This window comes from Etheostoma cragini, chromosome 17 (genome assembly GCF_013103735.1).
Source record: "Etheostoma cragini isolate CJK2018 chromosome 17, CSU_Ecrag_1.0, whole genome shotgun sequence".
In the NCBI taxonomy this organism is placed as follows: Eukaryota; Metazoa; Chordata; class Actinopteri; order Perciformes; family Percidae; genus Etheostoma; species Etheostoma cragini.
Genome location: NC_048423.1, coordinates 19,820,826 through 19,837,926, shown reverse-complemented (window position 1 = coordinate 19,837,926; position 17,101 = coordinate 19,820,826). Strand labels below are relative to the sequence as shown.

Below are 17,101 nucleotides of genomic sequence, written 5' to 3'. Positions count from 1 at the left end.
GTGAACTTGAAAATAAAACGGATTTGCCCTTCTGATCGGTGGTATTTGCCTTGTTGCCCCCTTTTCACTTTCCACTGCATTGCTGATAGTGTTGCAGGAAAAGCACTCATTTATCACATATCATTTATAACATGACCTCCTCCTCCAACAAAATGTCATATGTGGACCTATTTTATTCCTGTGACTTACAGAAGTAGAGCGCCACTAACGCTTCAGTCAAGACAACCTCTCCAGTGCTTTACCTTCCCTCCTATTGTGTGAACTCAAGATGGCCATTTCCTTGATAGTTCGCAGGTTTTCTACCAATGACTTTACGGGGTATGGTATGTGTGCATGCATGTCTGCGTACGTGTGTATTTGTGTGTGTGTGTCCGGGGGGGTTGCTGCCTGTCTCAATGATAAGGCGTACGGAGCTGCCCAGTGTTACCAGGCCAGTCAGAGATAAGAGCAGATAACATTCACTGGAAGAACAGCTGCAGGCTCGACACAGCACTCCACACAACACACAATGTAAATGTACTACTGCTGCTGTGAGTTGTGTAGCAGTTGTATGTGTGTATGTGTCTGTGTGTGTGTGTGTGTGTGTGGACACGCAGGCCCACAAACTGTGTACATCTGTGTGTCTGGGAGCAATCTTTTGCACATGGGTTTGTGAGCGTGCCTCCCTACCGAAGATTATGAGGGGTTATTACTGCAAAAAAGTTTTAAAGAAATCCTTTGTTTTTGCAGTCCACTCTGAGATACTGTTCCACTTATTCAATAAGGCAGCCCACCACGGCCGCTATGCAGGCTTCAGCACAGGAACTGCTTCATTAACGTGTGTGTGGTTTTTTTAATTTAAAAAAGAAAGAAAGAAAGAAAGAAAGACATTTAAACCAGTACTATTCTCTTCTTCAACACTGTGCCATTATATTTTTACATTATCGGACACACAAAGTTCAGAGCTGCCCAGTGAATGTCTGTGAAGATCAAGGACGTAACTTTAGGTTCAACATTGGGGGGGGGGTTCCAACTATTGAGTGAGGTACTGCGACGTGTCTGCATGTACTGAGAGAAGCAACAAAAACATCAAAGAAACTGTTGAAAGAAATACTAAAAAGAGACAAAAAAGTTGAGAAAGTGCAGAAATCTCTGTAAAAAGCAACAAAAACTTCAGAAAGGCAACATAAACGTCAAAACTGAATGTGAATCACATAATTTGAAATGGTATTGGTAAATTTAAATCACTGTATTAAAAAAACTGAATCTGAATAGCATCATTTGAAATAAAATGTATCTGTACTGGAACTGAAGTCCAATAAAATGTCATCCTCACTGAAAATTCAACTCTCTATAGATCGTCACATTCAGTTCTCACAATTCAAATTCAGTTCTCAAAATTCTATTTCAAGTTATTGTGACAGAAATCCGTGTACTTGGAGGATGAAGGAGGAGCAATCGAGGGCGGATCAATAGATAGACCACGTTTCTCAAAGTCAAGGATCCTTCCATGGTAGGACTGGTCCCTCCACGTCAGGTCCTTCAGAGGCTAGTCCAGGCTCCTCCTTCGCTCTGTGTTGAGAACACGCAAATGGAACTGGCTAGCAGGTGCACCTCAGATAACAATAATAACAAAATACAGTTTCATTAGACATGTCTCATGTACTGTTTGCTTGTCATTGAAAATGTTTCGCCTTTACTTCCGTGCTGCATTTTAAAACACCGGATGAAATGGGTGAGGAGCTGTGAACTGTGAACCGACACTAATAGGCTGGAGAAAACATTACATGAAGATTATTATTAAATTTGGGATCATCCTAATTAGAACTATATGAATTTGAAATAAAAAAACTTGTCATTGGCTTTATTTACACATATGTAGGTATAGGCCTGATTTAACTTCTTCCAAGGAGAAAGGTATGTTTTTACAGATAAGAATAGCCATTCCTCTCGAAGCAGATGTAAATGACAAATGATGATAGTTTCCCATGCCACCTGGATTTAAGATGATCAGAAGCGGATGATATGAGGTGAGTCTCTTGTAATAAGATGTCTCTTTTATTTTTGTGCAACACGACTTTACTCTTTTTAGCAGAACTCCCCAACCCTTTTAAATTCCAACTCCGATATTTGTATTCTGGCATCGCATAGAAAAGGACAAAAAAGGACAAACTGACTTTGTTCAGTTGCAGAACAATATTTTAACACTTGGAGTTGTTACTTTTGACAGAGATGGGCTGAGTAATGGAGGTAATGCAATCACTAAAGGTGAAAAAAAATAACTTTTGGATTGTAAACTGGATTCTTTAAATTCGACATTGCACTGGCCTAAAGTCTAGCTGTTGATAAATCTACTTGCTGTCTTTCTCTCCACCACCCCTCCTTTTCTCCCATTTGTTTTTGTCATGTTTCATAACACAACGTCTCTCTCTCTTACTTTCTCTCTCTCTCTCTCTCTCTCTCTCTCTCTCTCTCTCCTTTTTGTCCATCCACCATAACCAGACCACAGAGGGGTTGCTGCAGAGCGAGAGAGGTTGTGGTTGGCACACATACGCCCAGAGGGGCCCAGGTCTGTCATCTCCGTAGCCCCACATCTGGAGCCTCCCGCTGGGCCAGCAGCCTCCCTCCAGCTCCCCTTCTTCACCACCATCACTGCTCCCCTGATAGCACTGAGCATGCATGCATACCACACACACACACACACACACACACACACATGCACACATACGCACGCGCACACACACACACACCATACAAATATACTAGCACATACATATTTCCACACTTCAACACCTCACTTACACACACAAGTGTAGCATAGTGTTTGTACAAAAACATGCATGCACAGAGATGCACACACATGCATACGCAAATATAATGACATATACATATTATGACAATGTGCACACATACAGGCATGTGTGCATCACACACACAAACATACACACACCTAAACACCCACTCACACACACTTTTCAGGCACACACAAATTAAACTCTAAAACATTATGCTAATCTGCAGCCGGCGGCAGAGGATGGCACTCTGCTAGGCCTCATGCCAAAGTCCCTTTCATATTTATTAGATTAACCGTGAGCAAGGACAGGGAGGAAGAGAGACAGGTTCTGCTCTGAGAGAAGTTGACTGGACAGCAACACCTACTCTCTCACTCTGATACTTCCAAACAACCCCCAATATAAACACAAATGACAGCACCATTTGACAACCAGGCCAGGCTTCTTGTCCTGCATTGCTAGAGACATGTAGTAAACAATATTAAAGAAAAACTGTATTTAGCTCATGTTTGCTTTGACTGATATGGATTTTTTAAGGCATTAAACAAAATATAGCAGAACAGTCATTAAATACCCAGAAGGATAATACTTTAGCACTCTGCTTTCTTGTGGGCCTACGAAGAATTTACCTTTCAATCGCTCAGTGTGCCAATTCCATACTACAAGCTAACTCTATGTAAGTCTTGACTATGTAGGGTGTTTACACTGGAACTAGATTTGTGAGAAATTACATTTTAGGAAAAACAAACAGGTTCACTTGCTTTAAAAACAGGGCTTGCAGATTTTGTCACATTTTTCAACAGTAAGGCTTAATAGCAGGGTTTGTAATGTTTAAAGCCAGCAATATTTGAAAGTAGTAACTCCTCGGGGCTTTGTCTAACCCCTCCCCCTGCCCTCGGACCTCCAACACACACACAGATGTGTACAATTCAATTTATACATTTTTGTAACTGCCAAAAACCAACAATCCCACATTAACACCAACTTTACACAGTGATTACCCAGGTGAACTTGAAGTCCTCCTTCGAGCTCTCTGTGTCATTCATCACACAATTACTCCTCTCACTTATTGTGTGTACACAGTGGTGTAGTAGTAGTTGATACTGTGGGTGTACTCCTTGGTAGATGGGTAGGTAGTCTACATCCACAATGTTCCACTTCTGGGATTGCTTCGTTTCCGCTGGAAATTCCGCCGGATCCCCCTCTTTTCGGCCTTCCTCTTACTTTGTTCTGGCGTTCCAACCTCCGGTGGATTTCTGGATTATGTTTACCTGGTCCTCAGATCTCTGCAGGGTAAATCCAGACAGCTAGCTAGACTATCTGTACTTTTCTGTTCCACAACTGCTTTTGAACGGACACATGTTCCACCAAAACAAGATTATTTGATCCTCCGTGAAGCGCTTAGCACCGCCCACGACAATTGTGATTGGTTTAAAGAAATGCCAATAAAACAGGCGCGCTTTCCTCCAATCCCAGTAGGCTGTGGGGACTAGCTCCTTTGCAGCGCTGTGGAGGAAGGTCTGGCAAAGCAAGGACACCTACCCATTATCCTCGCTTTGACTGAGAACCAAGTGGGTGTACTACCCTACGTATTCAACCCAGTCCCACGGCAGGTCGTGGAGTGTTCACCGATTTGTGTACAAGGACACGTTGATCTCATTTTTGTTGTAACGGTCAGCACGTTTTTTAAGCTGATGTATTTCAATGGGAAGCATCTTTTGTTATCACAGCATGATTCTTTCTGCCAGTCGGGCTGCAGCGGAGAAGCTGTACACAGCTTTGGAATTATTAATATTTTTAGCCCAATAACCAATGAATAAATGTTTAAATCAACATTTATTCATGAGCTCTTATCATGTTTTATGTGAATTTTGTTTTAAATTATCATTTTGGTCTTATTACCAGGGAAACAGGACAGCTTTGTTTTTATTGATATTTTCAAAATTATAAATCTACATCTATGAAGATTTATTTAGATGTCATCATGGTAATCATTTCTTTAATTTTATAGTATTATTACGGTCTTATTACTGGTGAAATATTCCAGTATTCTGTAAGACAGAACACTGCGATAGGATCCGAGCCGGGCACATTCTAAGCCTCTATCCCACAATGCAATGCGGGATAGAGGCAGCGGGTCTTTAACACCAGTGTCACTTCAATGTAAACATCAGTGGTTTGTCACCAGCAACAACGCGTTGCTCAGCTGTGTTCCAGTAAGTTATGAACTATAATAATGTTTTTAAAAATCTGCAGAATACTCTGGAAGTGACGTAGTAATTACCGCTCGGCGGAGGAAAGATACAAATACATAATATTGGTAACATTGATGTTTTTGTCACACGTTGAATGTAAGGTTTTAAAGATTAAAGATGACAATAATAATAAAATACAGTTTTATGTGTTTGTCTCTCTACTGTTTGAGCCGGGCAGCTGTTGCTCAGTGGTAGAGCGGTTGTCTGCCAATCGGAAGGTTGGTGGTTCAATCCCTGGCCCTGCAGTCCCATGTCGAAGTGTCCTTGGGCAAGACACTGAACCCCAACTTGCCCCCGATGCTGTGCATCGGAGTGTGAATGTGTGTGAGTGTTTATCTGATGAGCAGGTGGCACCTGGTACGGCAGCCTCGGTCACAGTGTGTGAATGGTGAATGTATCCTGTACGATGTAAAAGCGCTTTGAGTAGTCTTTAAGACTAGAAAAGCGCTATATAAATACAGCACATTTACTGTTTGCTTGTTTGGCCGGCCACCTCCGGAGAACTACAAGTACACCAGCTTTGTAACAGGTTCTAGGGCGCTTCTCTAGTGGGAGTTGTAGTTTTTTTGTAGTATATTTCTCATAAGTAGAAGTTGGCAGTGGAGAATTTTAGATACACCCTGAAGGTTTTTTTTGGGATGGGGAACACACCGATGTCATTAGATTAGTCATCAGAATTGTTTAAAGGTGAAAATGGCTTATTACCATGTTTGACAGTGATTACAGTGGATAAACTTTGGTGACCACATCTCCGTGACAGCGGAGGTCCAGAGCTTTCTAGAACAGCTGGACCTATGTGTGTAGCACCTCCTGTTGCTAAATGACAAGCCTTCAAACATGTTCTGGGTCCAAGGTTCAGAGGTCAATATTTCAAAGCAGGGTGCCTGGATAGCTCAGTTGGTAGATCAGGCGCCCATACATAGAAGTCTACTCCTTAAAGCGGCAGGCCAGAGTTCAACTCCGACCTGCAGCCCTTTGCTGCATGTCATTCCCCCTTCTCACTCCCCTTTCTTATCTTCTGCTGTCCTATCAAAATAAAGGCTGAAAATGCCCCAAAAAACAATATTTAAAAAAATATGTATGTAATATATCCAATTCAGACTGATATATGTTACTGTCAAGCTTGAGACCTTTCCAACAATGTGTTTGCTATAATCGTAAGACAATGTTTACATTTTTTCACATATCACGGAAACCACTTTGCAGCCGATACTGTCCCCGGAGGGATATTTGCCTTGAGCTCAAATGCTTCACTCATAACACTTATGACATATTGTTTTATCATATAGCTGGCATTAACTTACAATTAAAAGCAATATAAACTAAGTGTTATATAGCTAGACTGAAAAACATCTCGTCACATCTTTCACAAACGGAGACAACAGCAACCTAAATACAACCCTCTAAGCATCATATCATGAAGCTATTGCACAACCCCTGCAGCCTCCAGCAACATTACTTCAGCAGTAGGCTGAGGTAGAAGTGTGCCGGAAATGCCAAAACACATGTTGTAAATGTACACATGCCCATACATACATACCCATGTACATGTTACTCATTTGAACAAAAACCTCAGCAACAACCTGCTCATCCTTCTAATTTCTGGAAAATGTTTCGTAAAACTAGTCCCTTCTTCATTTTGAAAAGGTAGTCTCAGGAAAGGCTACAAAGGTTAGGATGGCTACAAGCTGTAACCACGGTGATTGATATGAGGATTACCTTTTGAGTATAATAATATACATTTTAGGCCTACCACAATTTGTTAATTCAAAAACGTCATTTGTTTCAAAAAACTAATAATGCATTGTGATGTTAAAGTCACACGTGTAAACATGCGCAGGTCTTTTCCCTTTAGTCTTTGCTATTAACATTCATCAACCACCAAATTAGAAAACTGTGTGTTGTTGCTGGAGACAAAACTACTGATTAAATATGAACTTTGAATCGATACTGATGTTTAAGACCCACTGATCACTGTCCGATTCTCTGACACAAATGCCCGTATTGCATTCTGGGATATTGGTTTTGTGTGCAACACGCTCGTAAAGTCCTGTCTTACAGCATACTGTAATATTTCACCGGTAACAAGACCCAAACAACATTATTAAAATAAAAACATGAATTCCATGATAACATCTGAATAAATGATGATAGATGTTGTGTTATAATTTAAAAAAATATATCAATAAACAACAAAGCAATCCTACTTCCCTGGTTATATGACCGAAATGACAACATCAAAAGATATATGAAATATATACACATAAACTATGATAATATCTTGTGAATAAATGTTGATTAATTAAGCGGTTATTGGGCTAAAAACAGTAATAATTGCGACGCTGTGTACAGCTTCTCTGCTGCAGCCCGACTGGCAGAAAGAACCGTGCTGTGATCATGAAAGACGCTTCCCATTGATATACATTTCAATCAGGAGAGACATGATTGCAGATATGCAAATAAGGTTTATTTCTCAATAACATTTACAAAGTTGTTGGCAATTAGACTCCATCACTATACGAATATTCTTATATCTATATAGGGGTAGAGAACCATCAGACCCCCCGATGGAATCTAGACACCGGTGGTGGCGACAAAGGAGCCCGAAGACCAGACCGAAGACGCTCCGGACCGGTCAGCTGGAGGAGATGACTGGAGGTGGAGGGGGGGGGGGGCGGTGGAGGGTTGCACTGTTTGCCTTCAACGACAGCTGATAGCAAAGGGAGAAACTGATTTAAAGCAGGGTTGTGACTCTGGGATTGGCCCCTGCCATTTGTGCATGTTTCTGATTGGTTAAGCAGTAGGGTGAACGCCTCCACCAGCTGATTCCATTTAGGAAGAGAGCATTGATTAAATTAGGTCTTCCTAAAAGATTTACGCTGATCTACGTTCAAATCAGGAGAGACTAGTTGCATATATGTGGCAGTTATAGACAGCAAGAAGTACATTTATTAGGATAACAGCTGAAGTCATTTAGGAGTGCACTAATTAAAAGTTAGGTCTTCCTGAAAGAATTAACGCTAAGATACATTAGTTTATAAAACGTGCTGACATTCACGAAAAAAAGACACAACGGATGATATTACGTGAACTTTTCACAAACTGCCGTGAGACTGGGTTGACATGTTCCAAAGGCTTTTTGGCTAATAGGTGGGTTTATATGGTAAACTACCAGAAAAAGAGGTGGGTTTACCCCGTGTACCTGCGTTTACCCTCCACTACACCACTGTGTATTCAACGGAGTGCAACACCAGGAAGGTCTTGGAGGATAGGGGCGGCTGTGGCTCAGTGGTAGAGCGGTTGCCTGCCAATCGGAAGGTTTGTGGTTCAATCCCCGCCCCTGCAGTCATTGTCGAAGTGTCCTTGGGCAAGGCACTGAACCCCAAGTTGCCCCCGGTGCTGCGCATCGGAGTGTGAATTTGTGTGAATGTTTATCTGATGAGCAGGTGGCACCTTGTACGGCAGCCCCGGCCACAGTGTATGAATGTGTGTGAATGGTGAATGTTCCCTGTAGATGTAAAAGCGCTTTGAGCAGTTGTTAAGACTGGAAAAGCGCTATATAAATACAGCACATTTACATAGGCAGTCAACGTGTCCACAGTTAGCCATGATAGTACAATGTATGGTGTCTCTGCCCTCTACTGAATGATGTCAGGCTGTTCTCCTCCCCATTAATATAACATACAATCATTTTGTGAAACTTAAATCTGCAATGTCAATTTGACAATTGTAAAGCTACTGAGACAGAAAAAGGATGTCCGCACACTGGATTAGAGCTATAATGTATGTATGTATTTATGTTTGTATGTGCATGCACCATTTTGATTATTGAATGGACAATACGCTGTGGCCAAATAAGCTCACAGTGGTTTCAGTGTGATGCCATTGGCTCATTGCCGATGTTAACCTTGTATATAATACTTTCCTTTAATATAATTAACATAAAATGATCTCTGCAATGTCATAGGAAACAAAAGAAAAAATACTAATACAGCGAGGCAATATAAATAATTGTGTATTTGTCAAGGAAAGTGAGATTGATGAAAATTCACACTATCCTTGGTAACAATAGGAGCAAGGAATGCAGGTGCTGTGAGACGCGGCGGTGGAACCTTCTCCTTCACAGCTGCACAGGAAGAGCGGAGAGAGTCAGCCGAGGGCCAGAGCACACTAACTCATTGCCAGTCAGTGTGGCATTGTGTGATGATAATAAGGATAACTTCCTCCAGGATAATGGAGCCCAAGCATATTCAGGCCTCCGTGTGCGCCATCCCCGAGGATGGCCTTGTCTGCTGTGAATAGTCTGCATTTAAATGGTCCATTAGAAGCCAAATAAACACAGACAGGCCTCCATACTAATGACCGACGGGGTCCAGGGGTGAGGCAGGGCACCCGCCGTGTGTGTGTGTGTGTGTGTGTGTGTGTGTGTGGATGCATGGGAGAGAGACAGTGTTACAGGGGGTGTTGGAAACAGACAGGGAGAGTTTAAAGTGTGTGTGTTTGTGTGCGTGTGTGTGTGACTGAGAGGCTGATCGTGTGTGACATGGGTCAGGAGGGTAAGGGGGGGTAGGGATGAGGGAGAGTATGGACTCTGGCCAGAGGGGAATCCTCTTCTCAGTCCCAATGGGTGCCCATTTGCATGTCTGTCCCATTTGTGTGTGTGTGTGTGTGTGTGTGTATGAATATTCTAACGTTACCCATCTTCTGCATAATATGTCTTTGTTGACTTGCATGCATTTGCGTGTGCATATATGTGCATATTGCCTGTCATATTGTCATGTGAGTTCATCTCCATATTCACTTGAGTGCATGTGTGTTTGTGTGTGTGTGTGTGTGTGTGTGTGTGTGTGTGACATAGAGAGTTGCAGGGGTTATTCTAATAAGGGGAATGCTTGTTGTGGGCCCCGGGCCCTGGTCAGCCCTTTGCTCATTATCATTATTAATATTTGAGGAGTAGCCTGTGCAGGGCGGACAGATGCCCTCTTCTCTCAGCACTCAGCTACTCATGGAATGTGACAACCCCCCCCCCCCCCCCCCCCCCCCCCCCCCCCCCCCAATGCCAAATGTCCATTCTAGTCTTTCCCTCTGCAGAGCACTGCGTTGTGTCCATGCACAAGGTTTACATGTCTGTATTAAAAGACAGAGAGCTAAAAGAGATTGGTGATGCTCTCACTGGGAAGTTTGCTAGAAGTTAGTCACGCATTGCCAGACCTTCCTTCCCAGCACTGTGGAGGAGGGTCTGGTTAATCCACACAGCATTCTGGGATAGGAAAAAAATGTGTTCTGGTTTAATGACATTTCTTAAAATCAATCACAATCATCTTGGGCAGCGGAACTTGTTTTGGTGGGACATGAGTACGTTCAGATGTAGTTTTAGTCATACAGCAGAAAACTCAGATAGGACAGATAGTCTAGCTAGTTGTCTGGATTAACCCTGCAGAGATCTGAGGACTAGGTAACCATAGTCCTCAGAAATCCATCGGAGGAAGAAGAAGGTGAGGGACATCTAGCAGAATATAGGAGAGGAACGCCGTCGACATAGACTAACATGTTTGGAAGAAAAGCTAGCTGAACGAGACAGAGAATCTTCATTCAAAACAGATTACATCTATTGTGCACCAATACATTAAAATAGGTTTATATACAGCTTCATCCATAGTTAGACAGTCCATTTTTATTCCCATCGTGCATGTATTTTAAATAATTTGTTCTTATATTCTATCCTATTATTATTTCATGTAGATTGTATCCTGGTATTTGATTTATATTCTGTAAGTGTGGTGTGTGTTTGATATTTTGCCACTGCTACCGTGGAATTTTCCTTTTTTGGGGATCAATACAAATCTATCTATCTATCTATCGATCTATCTATAGATCTATCTATCTATCTATCTATCTATCTATCTATCTATCTATCTATCTATCTATCTATCTATCTATAGATCTATCTATCTATCTATCTATCAACAACTGGCCATCTAGCCTTGGGTGCTCTGATTATTTTGGCGTGCCAGTAACACACCAGTCTTGGTTTAGTTTTAATGGAATCAACTCCTGGCATCGCTGCTGGTGTTCTTCGCCCTTGTTTTGGAAGAAAAGAAGAAGAAAATAATAATAATGAGAGTAACAAGCAAACTAGCTTTAAAAGTGAGTTTTGTTGGCTGTGTAGTGGAAAACCAAACTTCAAAATGTTTGATGGCATTAGGTGTAGTTTTGGTGGAAGTGGGTGGGGGGGCTGTTAGAGGAAATCCATGATAGAAATAATCTACAGCAAAAAGGGATAACAACAAATACCAAGACAAATGTAGATGATATAAAAGATTAAAAGTTAAAAACCTCATAATTGAATCGGATCACCCAGCCATTTGGGAGGAAAGCAGCTCTCAGCTCTCTTAGCTTTACTTCAGTTTGAATAAAGACCTTTGTTGCTTAATAACTTTGAAAGAGATCATCTTTGGAGGCACGAGAGTTATAAACGATTCAGCAGCTGACCGTGTCATTTATTTTTTCATTTTGAAATTGATCCAAATCCGTCCGATCCATTTGACGAGCATTATTATTATTACAATATGTATTTTTCATTTCCATTGCTAATCTCAATCCATCCAGGGAGCGGTGTGAGGAGAGAGTATAAACTCGGTTAACCATATTCATAGAGGCAGACCAACAGAAGAGAGAGAGAGAGAGAGAGAGAGAGAGAGAGAGAGAGAGAAACACACACGCGGTGAGTGCAATTGTTTGTACTATTAATTGCTGGAAACAAAAGCAGCAGTTCTTCAAACAAGCACTGACTCCTCTGTGATATATTTGCATATTCATGAGAGGAAAAACTTTTCCTTTCTTTCTTTTTTTTCTCCATCTCTGCTGTTTGCAGGGGGATGGTCGGTTTGCAAGGATTATATGTTTCATGTGACATCCTGAGCGATTTTCCCTAAATGCCAGCCACCCAAAATACTCCGGCTAAGGTTATAACTCACATGCACAATCACACTACGCATGCTTTACAAGGATGTACGTGCACAGATGTCGGGAGAGGGCTATCCACGGGGCCCTTTGTTGGTCCAATGGGTGTCACCTAATTTCTTTCCCACAGACAAGTGTATACGCAATTCTGTGTACATACAGTGTGCGCAAAAAAATCATTGGAGTCTATAATGCTCAGGCGCGTGCAGGTAAAGGTAAAAAAGCAACACACACACACACACACACACACACACACACAAGCACTACAAAAGACAGGGAAAGTAAGACAGCGAGGTAACAAAACGCAGCAGCAGCAGAAACAAGCAGGCAACAAAGCGACGGCGTGTTATTAATGGAGCGTTGTCGAGCGTGGGGTTTATTTTCGACACGTGTGCTAGTTAACGCCAACAAACACTCTCTATGTTGTACATAGAGAGTGAAACACAACAACGCGCTTGGGGACCGCAAAGAGCCGAACAAATGATGTCTTTTTCGTTTAATTAATCGTACATCTATACAATAGGAGGGAGGAAGGGAAATCGCAGGGTGGTGGTTTAGGATGTGGAATTAAGAGGTGAGGAAGGAGAGAGAATGTTTTAAAGAGGAATGCTTTTGATGAACGTGTAGGACGGAGGTGATTAAAGGGCCTTTGTTGAAAACAGTCGCCCAGTACGGTCGTCAGTCCTTCAGGAATTGAGTCTACATTTGAACTTGTGTTTTTTTGTTATTATGAAAAGCAAACAGGTGACCGTTTTGTTACCAATCAGTCTAATAAGAAAAAAGTTTATCAAGAATCTGCAATGGGGGGGAGGAAGTGATAAATTGCTTGAGTCCTGGACTCTAGACTCGAGTCCGGCTAGAGTGGCTGTTCTCTGGACTTGACTTAGACTCTTGCTCTGATGACTTGGACTGGAGGATTTATGATTGGACCTGGAAGTTGAATGAAGTTTCTTACTACTTTCAAGTGTAATAGGTGATACATATTTTATAAAAGATATTGATACATGTTTAGTCTAACTGTTGGACTCAAACACAAGTAATTGTGACTGCACTTGGACCCTGACTCTGGTAATTATGACTGACTCGGACCTGGACTTGAGACTTGACTCTGGCTCGACAGTAAATGACATAGATGGATGCAGCGAAGTGATGGCATGGGAAACGTACTGTACCTTGGTTTTTGTGTTGGAGATGGAAAGTTGCCAACAGTACTTCACCTGCATGTTCTAAACTGAAATAAAGATGAACAAATGTATTGCTATTGAACCTCTGTAGCTTATGTGGAGTTTCCGTATTAGTTATAACTATTACAGTAAGCAGTTCATGCAGCTGCTTTACAGTAAAAGCCCAACCCGTCCCCCGTGAAATGGTCACGCAACGTTTATTAAGTGTACGTGTTGCAATTTTTGAACATGACACTGGACTGCTCTGGGGGACGCAACAAGAAGGAAATCAAACGGCACGCGCGGGGTGGCAGCAACAAGTTGTGCTCTCTTGACACAACCCGTGTCCTCTGAGGGACGCAACAACAGGGAAATGAAACGCCACACCCCGGCCATGACAAAAGGACGGACCGCAACGCTGTGACATGCAACAACAGGACAGTTGCAGTTAGGGACCAAATAACAGGGAAAGGAACGTCACATGCAGGACACACTGACAACAATGGAACGGCTGTGGTTAGGAAGAGAATAACGCAGAAAGGAACTGCAACACGCGCGACGTGAGCCCCGGTCTCCGGGGTGAAAGTCCTGTGCTGTTTGACCCATCCACCAGATTAACCTCCCAGTTATCACGAAATAGGCTTCCTATTGAAATACATTACTTAAAAATTCATAATCAACACACGCAAATAACAACTTTTACATGAGCTGTACACGAATCAATAGATTAATTAACGTCACAATTTCACCAGCTGCCATGAGACTGGGCTGTAAAAGCCACAACAGGTTTTCTTGCTCAAAGGCTTTTAAGGTGAAGACAAACCAAAGAGATCGCTCGGTTATGTTACGTGCATATTTTACCATCATTTGGCTGGTAAATGGTGCTAATGTAGAACCCTGCTGTGTGTGTTGAAGGGGAGTGAATGATGGTTGGTGTCCGGCTGATTATGGTGCGCTGGTCTGGGTCTCAAAAGCCCTGGTGGGTTTGGTTAGAAAACGTACATATCAGTGACACATGGGACAAGATCGGGACACTAACCCCCGGTAAAGGTCCTGTGTCGTTTGACACATCCACCCCCCCAACCAACTCACTTTCAGCCGATTCAGCTTAGGAGGAATCTCTTTGATTGGCTACTCAGCTTCAGCCAATTAGTGCACAGGAAGAAAAACAAAAGAGAGGAAAGCAAGGAAAGGACAGTTGGGAGGGTACACACTCGTGAAAGTTTGGAACACATCCCTCAGGTGTGATGTGGGAAGGCTTCAGATGCTGTTCGACGACACAACAAGCACATCGTTTGAAGCAATACCAGTTCCTTCGCAACAAGTTTCAGATTAGATGTTTGGACACGTTTCTATTCATTTCATTCGCCATTTCAAAGTGTTTTACCCACTCACTTTCCCCATTCTCACTCTCCCATCGCGTAAAATTAGGGACGCTTGGTCATGTGCCTTTGGCATTTGCTATTCACACTGAAAGTCTCGTTCAGCATCGGGACTCTTGACGTCACTTTTTGATGCTCTGGGTCGTGACGTAGTGACTGACGTGCGGCACAAGAACAGGGCAGCTAGGTTTAGGAAAAGATGGTGGTTGGGCGTGCATAAGTTGTTTAGGTGACACGTGGGACAAGAATGGGACACCAACCGCGGTCTCCTGGGTGAAACTCCTGTGTTATGTGGATTTTTGGTCTTTCATACTACTCGTTAGAATTGTTGCTCTTAATACTACGTCATCTTACAGCGCTAATAATAGCTGCTAATAGCTGCTAATAGGTGATTATTGTGTCAATATCTGATGCTGAGAGCCACTGGCACAGCGTCCGTAAGATTATTTTATGAGTTGGGAGCTTTTACATGTTGGTTTTCCACATAGTGATACACTGCTGTGGCATGTTTGCATTTGTGCTGTGTGTGTGTGTGTGTATATACTGTATGTATGTGTGCATCACAATGAAGTTAGAGCCATATCGTTGTTTATTCTTAGATTCTCAAACTAACACCTAATGCTCATGCCGTTCAAAAAGGAAACCCCCGCACCCAACCCCCCCCACCCTCGCCCCTGCGGCTTCCAGATCCAGCCTCCCACCTGTCAATCTCCACGCCGCCCCCTGGGCTAGACCTAGTCTGTCCGGGGGTGGGGTTGATATTAGCGGTATCGCCTTTTTGCACCCCTAAGTTGTTTATTTTCATTTTAAGCTGACATTTTAATACACCACTGTGCAGCTTGTCTGATCGTTTGCCAAAAAATGAAGCAAAAGAAAAAAAAACTCCCTTCACACAGTTGTCAGCTAGAGGCAAAAAGGCCGAATCAGAGGTTTGACAAAACAGATCAAGAAGACCATAATGATCGCTAGCATCTGTACGGCTGTGGATGTGTGTGTGTGTGTGTGTGTGTGTGTGTGTGTGCATGTGTGTGTGTGTTATGACGGAGGTGTGGGGGTATAGGCGTGTACACACAAATATGTGCCTTTGAGGTCACTTTGATTACAAAGCTAGAGTGACTTTGGGGTAAATTGCCAGTTCTCTTTGACTAATGTGGGTTTTCTGAAGGCCAGTACCAACATCTTAGGGTTGGAATTGATATTCTCTCCTGTTACAGTATGTTTTTCTCAGAATTCTGAGTTGGTTTTTTTTGGGGGGGGGGGGCATTTTAGGCATTTATGACAGCTGAAGACAGAAAAGGCGAATGACACAATGCACAGGGGCTAATGCCAGAATTGAACCCCCAGCCGCTGCGGTAAGTGCTAAGCCCCTGTAGATGGGTCAACATGCTCAACCAGGTGAGCTACCCAGTCTCTGGGGAACTCAGAATTCTGACTTTAAACTCGGAACTCAAACACATTTTCACGTGCGGCCCTAATCACCTTCCGTAGTTAACATGTGTGTAGATTCCTCACATGAAACACGAATATTTTGGACTGTCCGTGAGTCTAACAACACACATTCACACATGGGTCTGCACTCGCAGGAACCCCCCCATTAGACAAAACAGACGCTGACTTCAAGTGCAGTTGGAAACATCATTATTAGGAGCTGAGTGCACATGAATGACTGTAACAGTAAAGTGGTAAACAACACCAGAGCAGTTGGTAAGTGACAGGGGCGATTCTGGGGAAGGGGGGTTCTTTAGGAGGGCCACGCCCCTAACCATAATGTGACACGGATATAGGGCCTACTTAATCAGTAATTTCACTGGATAACAATGAATATATGTACATTATTATTATCACAGAGGATAAATGCTAAATATTGAACATGTAAAAACTACAAAAGTCACTTTATGGACTACCAGAATCAATTGATATGATATTGAGGTGAAAACAATAAATTATAACAATTAAAACTTTCCTTGACTGAGTTACAGGTGCATAGCATCAGTGACAGTGACACAGGATATCAACCCTCCGGTTCTCTGGGGTCAAATTTGCCCCGATTGTTTTCTACATCAGAAATTTGGGATTCTTTCATCCAAATTGTCCAAATATTACATGGTTGGTTCCCTATAACGCTGAAGGATCAGTTTACTTCTTTAGTGAATTTTGGATGTTTTATTTCCCCCCCCCAAAAAACTTTGACAAAAGACAAAAAAATTATATGATTTCATATAAGGTTTCATAAGGTTTCTTGGCCATGAATTTGAATAATGAAAATAATTTAAAAGTAGTGTTGATGTATTGGTGTTAGTGATGTGTACAGTATACTGATGGTAGGGTTACAAAAATAAAGAAAACGTTTTAAAAAAAAGTGAAAAAGTGAAAAAAAAGTGTCGAAACCGTCAAATAATTGTTTATTTACAGGTTTGACCTGGTAGGACAACACAAGGGTGGTTAAACCTGCATCTTCACAAACACACACACACACACACACACATATATATATACATATATAATGTATGTATATAATATATATATATATATATATATATATATATATATACACACACACACACACA

The 17,101-nt window shown here is 42.1% G+C and overlaps 1 long non-coding RNA gene across 1 annotated transcript in view; it reads right to left on the bottom strand.

Annotated features, from left to right (window-relative positions):
* Positions 1–10,143: 10,143 nt before the first annotated feature.
* Positions 10,144–17,101, bottom strand: part of LOC117960415 — a 15,977-nt gene continuing 9,019 nt past the window's right edge. The window contains exons 2-3 of the long non-coding RNA XR_004660146.1: positions 11,047–11,052; positions 10,144–10,153 (exon numbers count right to left, since the gene is read on the bottom strand). This is a non-coding gene — a long non-coding RNA (uncharacterized LOC117960415). The remainder of the gene's footprint in view (positions 10,154–11,046; positions 11,053–17,101) is intronic.